This window comes from Dreissena polymorpha, chromosome 10 (assembly GCF_020536995.1).
Source record: "Dreissena polymorpha isolate Duluth1 chromosome 10, UMN_Dpol_1.0, whole genome shotgun sequence".
NCBI lineage: Eukaryota > Metazoa > Mollusca > Bivalvia > Myida > Dreissenidae > Dreissena > Dreissena polymorpha.
In genome coordinates, this window is record NC_068364.1 from 74470888 (window position 1) to 74483134 (window position 12247).

Here is a 12247-nt window from a genome sequence, read left to right on the forward strand (position 1 = left end):
TCAGACCGATCTTTCACGTAGAAATGCTTGAAAATACATTTTATTATAACGCCTGATAAGCCATGTGGCTTTCGCGTTCGGAGCTTTGATTTATAACGGGCGTTCAGGCGTAAAATGATTACCCTAAATAATTACAATCGGTCAAAATACTGGAATATTGTTACAAGCTATGTAGAAAAAGAAGTAAACAACTATTAAAACGTGTTCATGAGCTCTTTCAGCACAAATTGTTGCGATTTGAGATGCTCAAGACGAGTTTTTGTACGTTTTTTTCCTTATTTTCCTCTGAAAACGTATTTTCTTCTTAAAAACTCACGTTGCTCCTTAAATTCGCGAAACAAACGCATTTATTCCGCGAAATTTGCCAAAACGCGTCATATCCCACTAAAAAAATGATGATTTTCTGTAAATACAGCTCCTTTGTGACTAGGCCTGGTTTTGCGTTTAGGTCATAATACACTAAATAGTTTCCCTATATAATTCAATGTAAAAGCGACAACTTTGAGCGAAAATAAATGCAACATTTTGCACATAGAGACCCCCATAACCATACCTTTTCTTAAAGGCCATTCGAAGCGGAATCGATTTATGCAATAAAAAAGATATGTCATGTACAATGCAAGAAAGAACTTGACACAAATCAAAATCGACTGTTTTTGCAACTTTTTTTTTCGGCCGTTTCTTAGTGGAATGTAACCTTTTCTAGTGCAATGGTTTACTATAGTCTTCACGTGTATCATATTTCAGGGATTCAGTAGTGAACACCTATTCATGCCCTACCATTATCTCCGCAAGATAACACCCGAATAATGGTAAAAAGTGTAAAACATGCCTTCCTGTCAACTATGATATTTTTTTAGAGAGTACAGCCCCACATGAAGCGATCATTTAGTGTATTGTAACCTTCAGTGCGTCGCCAATTAAATAGACTCAGACTTAAGAAAGGAATCAAAATATTGTTTCATCCATTATTCGTATTATAAAAACAATCACATTCAATATGATGAGAACTGCACAAAGATCTCTTTATGCCCCAAGTAGGGTGGCATATAGCAGTTGAATTGTCAGTCTGTCTGTGCGTCCATCCGAAAACTTGAACAATGGCCATAACTTTTGCAATATTGAAGATAGCAACTTGATATTTGACATACATGTGTATCTAATGGAGCTGCACAATTTTGAGTGGTGAAAGTTGAAGATCCTTCAAGATCAAAGGTCAAAAATCAAATTCCATGGGGAGTAACAAGCTTTAAAGGGAGATAATTTCAATTTAAATCATTTGGCATGTACAGATCATTTTCACAAGGGAAGTAATATTTTTTAAAGGGATCTAATAAAAAACAAGATGTGTTTGTGAAACACAATGTCCCCCTATATGATGTTTGACCTTGAAGGATGACCTTGACCTTGTGAAGGATAACCTTGACCTTTCACCACACAAAATGTGCAGCTCCATGAGATACACATGCATGCCAAATATCAAGTTGCTATCTTCAATATTGCAAAAGTATTAATAAAATAAGTGATTTGGGCCACATATATTTGACCTCTGACCTTGAAGGATGACCTTGACCTTTCACCACTCAAAATGTGCAGCTCCATGAGATGCACATGCATGCCAAATATCAAGTTGCTATCTTCAATATTGCAAAAGTATTTATAAAATAAGCGATTTGGGCCACATATATTTGACCTCTGACCTTGAAGGATGACCTTGACCTTGACCTTTCACCACTCAAAATGTGCAGCTCCATGAGATACACATGCATGCCAAATATCAAGTTGCTATCATCAATATTGCAAAAGTATTCATAAAATGAGCGATTTTGGCCACATTTATTTGACCTCTGACATTGAAGGATGACCTTGACCTTGACCCTTCACCACTCAAAATGTGCAGCTTTATAAGATACACATGCATGCCAAATATGAAATTGCTAACTTCAATATAGCAAAAGTTATTGCAAAATGTTAAAGTTGGCGCAAACAAACCAACAGACAGGGCAAAAACAATATGTCCCCCACTACTATAGTGGGGGACATAAAAACAATTATAGTTCAAAGCGGCGCAGTACCATTGTGTATCTGACAAACATGTCTCTTGTTATTCATTTAAGATGATTTGATATCTCTAGATTTTAAAACTTTGGGAAAATCCTCAACACTCAAGGTCAACATGCCACATGCTTTATGAAACTTGATCAGTACTAATATGTTTGCAAAATTGAGGTCATCTTTGGATCAAGGTCAAAGACTAGGTCAGCAGGTAAAAACGTCAAGAATTGATTGCCATGACCTTAGGTGAGATGTTAAGGGTCATCATGGCCCACTTCTTTCGTATTGTCCCATTTCCTGGTATATTTTTTTATGCCCCCCTTCGAAGAAGAGGGGGTATTTTGTTTTGCGCATGTCAGTCTGTCCGTATGTCCGTCCGTCCACCAGATGGTTTCCGGATGATAACTCAAGACCGCTTACGCCTAGGTTCATGAAACTTCATAGGTACATTGATCATGACTGGCAGATGACCCCTATTGATTTTGAAGTCACTAGGTCAAAGGTCAAGGTCACAGTGACTCGTTCTTGGATGCAGTTTAGGACCACATTTGCAGATTATATAATGTACTGGTGTCGTGGGGTCTCCGTCCCCACCAGATGGTTTCCGGAAGATTACTCAAGAACGCTTACGCCTAGGTTCATGAAACTTCATAGGTACATTGATCAAGACTGGCAGATGACCCCTATTGATTTTCTGGTCACTAGGTCAAAGGTCAAGGTCACAGTGACTCAAAGTAGTAAAATTGTTTCCGGATGATAACTCAACAATACTTACGCCTAGGATCATGAAACTTCATAGGTACATTGATCATGACTGGCATATGACCCCTATTAATTTTCAGGTCACTAGGTCAAAGGTCAAGGTCACAGTGACTTGAATCAGTAAAATGGTTTCCGGATGATAACTCAAGAATGCTTAGGCCTAGGATCATGAAACTCCATAGGGACATTGATCATGACTGGCAGATGACCCCTATTGATTTTCAGGTAACTAGGTCAAAGGTCAAGGTCATAGTGACTCGAAAGAGTAAAATGGTTTCTGGGTGATAACTCAAGAATGCTAAGCCTAGGATCATGAATCTTCATAAGTACATTGATCATGACTGGCAGATGACCCCTATTGATTTTCAGGTCACAAGGTCAAAGGTCACGGTCACAGTGACAAAAAACGTAATCACACAATGGCTGCCACTACAACTGACAGCCCATATGGGGGGCATGCATGTTTTACAAACAGCCCTTGTTTAAGAATTGATCACACTATATAATGGCATGCAAAACAAAACTTTAGATAAATTCATTTAATTGTATGCCCTTTTATAACCACATAGGTATGTTTCAAGACAAAATTCTTCAAATGTTTAACAATAACTATTTAAATTTAATATCACTCTAAAACAACGCAAGGAACATCCAAGTAGTGTACTTACAAAAATGCTCTAGTAACATAAAATATTTCATTCTTACAAATCATAAAAGTTCATAGCTGTGCTATATTTGATACAATTAAATAATCACAATAAATGTTTTTATGTTATGATAGCAAAGATACTTCATTAAAGTACAGTGATTTTTAATTGCGTTTAAAAAACTGACATACAATTAATGCCAGGCTGTAAAATAATAAAACAACTTCAATTGCAAAATGAGAATTATCCATTTTAAATATGGGAAAGCAAAAGCGTTTAGAAGCTTTTTTAATCAGCAGCCAGTTGCACTTGACTATGAAAATCGTGTATTTAAAAGAGAAGTTCAAAGAAAAATTGACGCAAATCTTCAAATAAAGTGGTTAATGCTACTACTTGTACACTAAATGCAAATTTTGATTTCAAGTTTTTTAGCTCACCTGAGCACAACGTGCTCATGGTGAGCTATTGTGATCGCCTTTTGTCCGTCGTGCGTCGTCAACATTTACCTTGTTAACACTCTAAAGGTCACATTTATTGTCCAATCTTCATGAAACTTGGTTAGAACTTGTGTCTCAATAATATCTTGGACGAGTTCGAAAATGGTTCGGTTTGTTGAAAAACATGGCTGCCAGGGGGCGTGGCAGTTTTCCTTATATGGCTATAGTAAAACCTTGTTAACACTCTAAACATACATGCCATAATTTTTCAGACCAATTCCGGTACATTGAGTTAAATTGTCCGGGACTTTTGCCGATTTTCCAGGACATGTATAAAATGTAGCGATATTCATAGACATATGCATTTTTGGTACGTTTTTTTTTTTTGTTTCGCATCGTAAATTGCAAAAGTTCGAAAGCCTATCCGAAATACACTTGATCTATTAACGTCAAATTAAACATTACTACTTCCGTTACTAGATACAAGATACGTGTTTTCAGTGTAAGCGTTCTAAACATAGATGGTGACGTCACTGCGTTATTGTTATTAAAATTCACTTATTACTATAACGTTATGTTTACTGGGGGTTTAGAACAAGACAATAATAAACCTAGTGAGGATGACGTTTTTATATGCTTACTTTTTTACTCAACTTCTTTGTCGGTTAAACGTGCTCACATAAACTGCTTTTAATTTTTTACTCAGCGATGTTGGACTTGAGATGTGTGAACAACTATCCTTTGCCCTTACGCAGCAGGATATAATGACGTAGTAGATTAAAGTCAATTAACAACCACATTAAACAATGCCGCCTTTTCGGTTTGACCGCGAACGTGAGACAATCGATATGATAACAGGACCCCCGTTAATTGATCGATTTTGACACGTAGCGTAGTCTGCCTATTCGGGTAGGCATTGTCATGGAGACGCTGCAGATATACACAGATTCGAGGTGCAGTTCAGCCTAAGATAAGGTACATGTATATATGGATTTTGTAAATTCCGGGACATTTGACAGATTTCCGGGACAGCGGGACAAGTTCTTCATTTCCGGGACTGTCCCGGACAATCCGGGACGTATAGACGAGTTAATTGTTATTGTTTACATTCGGGATTTTCCGCGCATGCGCACTGACTGGTTGGCAAAAACACTGGTAACAGTAACGTAAAACATGTATAAAGGGCTTTTGTTTAGTCAATAAATTGATAATAAATACGAAATAAACATTAAAACTCTTTAAAAAAAAGTGCAAATATAGCATATTTAGTACCAAATAAATGTATATTCACAAATAAAATTTCCTCTTCATAAAAATACGAAGTAGTTATTAGCATAGAGTAAACGTGATCGGAAGACTTAATACTGACAATTCCACAAAACAAAACAATAAATTAGCCGTATTCTTTCTGATAATAAGACTTGAATAAATTATATTTAAACACTAATAAAACATATTTTAATTGTATTATAATTTTAAGTGGTGTGGATAGTGTTTTATTTCATCAGCGATCAATAGAGTCAGAGGTGCATTTAATCAATTATAAAAAAAGCCCTAAAAAGCGGAATACAGTACTATTTTTAAATATTGTGGTAATTTTCTTTTACATTGAATGAATTTACGTTTCGTTTACATTGAATGAATATAAATTCAATTTACCATAAAAACGGAAAAACCCTGCATATTAATTACCCAAATGTAACTGTCTTTGCATGTTTATTGAAATCTCTATTAGTAATAAGGAGTGATAAAAATATAGCATTTTATGATAGATGCATATATTTAATTTATCTAACGGCCCCTTTTGTGACTGCTTATGTTCATGATCGTGTTTCGGACCCTGCAGTAATGTACAAACTTTACACATAATAGCGGAGTTAACTTTTGCCGGTACCGTTAAATACCTTAATTGCATAGCAGTAAAATTGCACAATATTTAAATGTATAGTTATTAAACAATGTATTATTAAGTTTAACTGGCTAATAAATATATACACTCGTTCCCGTTAATACATTTTCGACAAATATCTTCATTTTTGTTAAAATATTTCATAAAAAATTAACTTATCAGTATTTTTAGCTTTAAAATGTGGCTTAAATGATTGCTCAATATGCCAAGAGATGACATAGAGGTATCGTGACTTATGTTTACTGACCAGACACTCGTCTGCAACATGTGGTTTATGCAGGGGTCCAAGTGTAGGTCCCTGGGTTTATGACACCATGTGTTCTTTGTAATTGTCTGGACAGTATCCGATCATAACGAGATAATCGGTTTGTGACAACAAAGGTGCAATTATACACCGGGATATAAATGCTGCAACAAAGAGTGCCAACATTAGTGTGAACAATAAAATAAAACAATTACATTAAATAAAAGAATTTATTGAATGTGTAAGAAGGTAAGTTTTTCCAGACACATAAAGGTTCAAATCAGTTACCCTATGTCGCGTACATACAATTGACCTATTCGTTGTTTGTTTTTATCCTTATTTGTTTTCGTTCATTAAATTTAATTCATTCTAAAAGAATTTTAATTTCTGAGAAGTTTTTAACTAAAAATGGTCGCGATGAAGTGCCAAGTAGAGAGATTTTTGTTTAACCACATACCGAGCTCTTAGATTGTGTTCCACTCCCGAGTTCGTTGTCAGTAAAAACAAATAATAATAAAAACAATAAAATCGTTCCAAAGATGCATTTCCTTGCATGCTAATGTTTTATTCAGACATAATTAGTAAAATTATATTCGATATTGTGCATGATTATCATTAAAAACGAAGATTTCGTCAACCTTCTCTATATGCGCTTATATAAATTGCACCTCTTTTGCCAACCAGTGGGCGGAGTCTAAACTTTGCAGGTGCGTGTGACGTCACGCGTTAACTCGTCTATAGCATGTATGCTCTAGAAGTCACATTTTTAGTCCAATCTGCATGAAAGTTGGTGGGAACATGTGTCCCAATAAAATCTTGGACAAGTTCAAAAATTGTTCCGGTTGGATGAAAAACATGGCCACCAGGGGGCGGGGCAGTTTTCCTAATATGGCTATAGTAAAACCTTGTTAACACTCTAGAAGTCACATTTATTGTCCAATCTTCATGAAACTTGGTCAGAACATTAGTCCCAATAATATCTTGGACGAGTTCGAAAATGGTTCCGGTTGGTTGAAAAACATGGCCGCCAGGGGGCATGGCAGTTTTCCTTATACGTCTATAGTAAAACCTTGTTAACACTCTAGAAGTCACATTTTTAGTCCAATCTTCATGAAACTTGGTCAGAACATGTGTCCCAATAATATCTTGGACGAGTTTGAAAATAGTTCCAGTTGAATGAAAAACATGGCCGCCATGGGGCAGGGCAGTTTTCCTTATATGGCTTTACTGTATGGTAAAACCTTGTTAACACTCTAGAAGTCACATTTGTGGTCCAATGCTCATGAAACTTGGTCGGAATATTTGAACTAATAATATCTGGGCTAAGTTCAAAAACGGTTGAGATCCGTTAAAAACATGGCCGCAAGGGGGCGTGGCATTTTTCCTTAAATGGCTATTTACTACAAAACCTTGTTAACACTCTAGAAGTCACATTTATTATCCGATCTTTATGAAACTTGATCAGAACATTTGTTCTAACAATAGCTCGAGTGAGTTTGAAAATGGTTATGGTTCGTTGAAAAGTTGAAAAACATGGCCGCCAGGGGGGGGGGGCAGTTGTCCTTATATGGCTTTAGTGAAAACTTGTTGACACTATATTAGCAACATTTATTGGCCAATCTTCATGAAACTTGGTCAGAACATTTGTCCCAATGAAATTTTGCCAGAGATTGAAGCTGGGTCATATAAGCTCAAAAACTAGGTCACAAGGTCAAATATAAAAAAAAACATGTTAAAAGTCACTTTTTTTGTCCAAAATAATCTTCATGAATCAGCTTGCATTTTTTTCAGAATTGTCTAGTTCCTTTGGCTTTCAGGTGAGCGCCTTAGGGCTTGATGGCCCTCTTGTATGCTAAATACAATGTACATGAGAAGTCTTAAATCATTTTCAAATTATAATTGATACTCTTTAGTCATACACATTGTATACAACCTGAAGATGCTTTTAAAAAGCATGTAACACACTATAGTTCTAACCTTGTATACACATTCATATTTATAAAAGTATTGTAAAAAGGTTTCTTAAAAATTTAAACAGTACATAAAATGTATAGAAAACACAAGAAAATAACAAATTTTGCAAGTTTAAAAGATAAAAAAGTTTAAAGTAGAGCTGTCACTTTTGCCTGAAATACCTCCATCAGGCCACTTCAACAAATAGTATTGCCAGTATAGTTGTAAGACCTGGTTTCAAAACAATACACCCTTTTAAGATTTTGCCTGAACCCTCTAGTAGAAATATTTCATGGACACAATTTTCAGCATGAACATTAACAAGGAAAATAATTGTGAAACGATGAAAGCTGGAGTTATGATTACAGCGCACTGCACCTCCTGAACATGGAGGAATGTGGAGCTGACACCACATACAGTTTGTAAGAAATGCCCGTTCAAAATGGCAATAATATGAGCCAAATATGTGGAAAGTGGGTTTAATGCAGTCCACACAGGCTAATCAGGGACAACAGTTTCGGCCTAAACTTGATTTTTGCTAAGAAGATACGTTCTTGAAACAGAAAATATAAAAGCGTAAAGTGCTGTTCCTGAAGCAGACTACATTAAACACCTTTTTCCCAGAGCATGGTCGACATAAGCAAAAGTTTTGGGTTTTGTGCATACACATACAGTCTACCTACGAACCTCTAAGGTTTCAAAAGTAGTTTAATACAGTTTTAAGATATGCGAGAATGTTCAGTGCAAGCTTCATGATTATCCGTCAAAATATGGTACTTGCACTTGGTAGTTATGTTTATTTCTCTTACAATAGTGTTTTTTGATTGCCATTGATTATGTGGCCTTTCAGACTGGTGTTCACCAGTCCAGCAATGGCGTGAAGAAGGGATACGCTAGCTTGTACTAAGGTTGTTTCACACTAGATCTTGCCCTATAAGAAAAACCTTTCATGTACTTTCATGTACTGAGACTATCATATATCAGATATTATTCAACACTGTTTTCATCAGACATATGCAGGTGGCTAAAACGTAAATCGCCTGAACTTAAACCAATGTGTGAAATGTTGCAGGAAGAGAAAATAAAAACTTCATGTACTGTGACTATAGGGCAGAAAAAATGCAACGCTGTTTTCATCACACATCTGTGAGTGGCTGAGAGGCTAATGGCCTAAAGTAAACCCTTCACCACTTTTATATTTAATTACGGTAAACACCTTTATTACTAGATTCAAGTTTTTAAGGCCTCATTTCCAATCCTAAGATACTGATGAACAGCAAACAGCATAAAACCTGCACAGGTTGCGAGTTACTTGAAGGCTGTTCTTGTTTTATCCTGTTTGCACATAGTAATTTTCACTTTCGCTCTGAGTGGGAAAGGGTTAAACCAAAGTGTGAAATTTTCCAGGAAATGTCGTACATCCACATCATTAGTGTCTCATTTCGAGTCATTGTATTGATAAACTGTATTGTAAATATTTAAGAAATCTCATCATTAAAGTAAATTTAATTTATCACTATGGAATTCTGTCAGAAATTTAAGTTGTAATGTCAAACCAAACTATAATACTACTTTATGGCAGCTATGTATTTTGTATGTCATAAATTGTATTGATATTCTAACTTAAAACTTGGAAGAATTTGCCTGTTCAAAAATTAAATGCGCTAGTTTCAAGTATGTAAAACAAAAATATAGTTTGAAGTAGCATCAATTGTGAACCTGGTGTGTCATTACTCTAAGCTACTGTTATTATTGTCAATCAGCATTAACAAGGCTCCCAAATATATTGAATGTGTAGCTCCTCCTAGTGAAGACTATATTGCTGGCACATTCTGGAAGACTATATATTGCTGGCACATTCTGGAAGACTATATATTGCTGGCACATTCTGGAAGACTATATATTGCTGGCACATTCTGGAAGACCATATATTGCTGGCCCATTCTGAGTTAGTTTTTTAATAGAAAGACTTCCATGACTTCATCCAGCATTACATGAACAACAAAATGGAGATTTTTCATAAATTAAATTACAATATACCTGTATAATTGATGTTTAAATTCAAAGTCATTTAAAATCACATTCCGAAACCAGGAGCATTTATTTGCTTGTTTGAATACCATGCATACAATCACTTTTAAATCTGTGACATATTTTTTTATTGTAATTTTGCCAAACTCAGAACAAGTACCTTCAAATTTTTATACAAACACTGAAACAAATACATATCTTATGTACTTTTTTTTTTTAACCATTATCAAACAAAAACATTCAACATTTGATATGACTGTAATAAATAAATATTTTTACACTGTACACAAACATTTACAACTGTTAAACGGGTAATGTACCAGTGATCAAATATTAGGTTTGTTACTCAAACACATACTTGTACATTCATTGCCAAGAATTGGGGTCTAAATTTAAATCATACAGGTTCAGTAACTACAGTAGCCACTTCTAGTAATAAGTAAGAGTAAACTAGAGCTTTGTCACGTGACGAATACCCCTACATGCCACATTGACACATATTTTGCATGTTGTCTTCCCAAAAAACAGCCAACACCATGTTCAATGTTTAAAACGCACTAAGTGACTCCATGACCTAGTATTTGACACGGCACGGCCCATGTTTGAAATTGGCCTACACATCATCTAGATACAACTTCTGACCACGTGTGGTGAAGATCCGATGAAAACAACTTGAAATAGAGTGCGGACACCATGCTGAATGTGTAAAACGTACTTAGTGAACCCGTGACCTAGTTTTTGACCCGGCATGACCCATATTCGATCTTGACATAGACATCATCTAGATACAACATCTGACCAAGTTTGGTGAAGTTCGGATGAAAACAACTTCAATAAGAGAGTGGATACGGACCGACCAACAGACAGACAGACAGACAGACAAGTTTACTCCTATATACCCCCTTAAATTTGGTTTGTGGGGGTATAATAATGTTACAGTAATGAAGTTAATCGACCCAAGACATCGTCAGTTGTTGATCCTGCATCCATTTCTTTGATAGCCAGATGACATCTTGATTGATTGTTTTAGTGGATTGTCTCTGCAGTCATGTATGGTTATTTTATACATTTCACATCACAGCAATAACCTTATTCCATGTATTGGCAGGGTTGGAAGCCAGCATATGACCTCGAATGAACCACAGCACAAAAATTCCACTCATCCTATGGAGTGGTTTTTGTTCTAGGAAGGTCTGAAAATTCTACTTGATTAAAAAAAAAATGTTTGTAACCATTGATTTCTAAAATATAAACAAGAGGGCCATGATGGCCCTAGGTCACTCACCTGAGTAGTATATAGGCTAACCAAGGTCTGTTACAGTTGTTTTATGAAAAAAAGGGGTTGTTGTTTCGGCAGATATATAAATAGATACATCATAAGAAGGTTTTTGTGTGTGTTTATGTTTGAAATAGACATTTGTTACAAATTGTGACAAAGCTATATTTTGGATAAGTCATATCAGGACAGTAATTTAATATTGAGCATACTCTGCAAATAAATAGAAATATGTTTTTCCATAATTTGGAAGAATCTGCTGACCACATTTCATGAAAATCAGACAATCAATGTGGCCTACGGATTGTTAACAAGGGTTTTACGAAAACCATATTGGAAAAAATACCCTGCTCCCTGATGGACATGTTTTTCCCCATGAAGGACTTTTTTTTTCAACCAACTGAAACTATTTTTTAATTTGTCCAAGATATAATTTTGACTAATTTTTTCATAAAAATCAGACAATAAAAGTGGCCTCTATAGAGTGTTAACAATGTTTTACTATAGCCATATAAAGAAAAATGCCCCCTGGCGGCCATGTTTTTCAAGCAACCGGAACCATTGTTAAACTTGTCAAAGATATCACCGGGACAAATCTTCTGACAAAGTTTCATGAACATTGGACAATTAATGTGGCCTCTAGAGTGTTAACAAGGCAAATATTGACGATGCATCACAGACAAAAGGCTACCACAAAAGCTCACTATGAGCACATTGTGCTCAGGTGAGCTAAAAATAAAGGTACATTAGGTTTAAATCTTGTTTGAAGGAGTAGAAAATCAGTGGAAATTTTCCTACAGGATAAGTGCCTGACAATATCATTTTCGTTGTCTGAATTGTTCACCTTTAAAGTTATTTTTTTGCATCCACTAAAAAGCTAATTTTTGCACCATAAAATATATTTTCTGATACTTCTTATCTTAACAGTTTGGT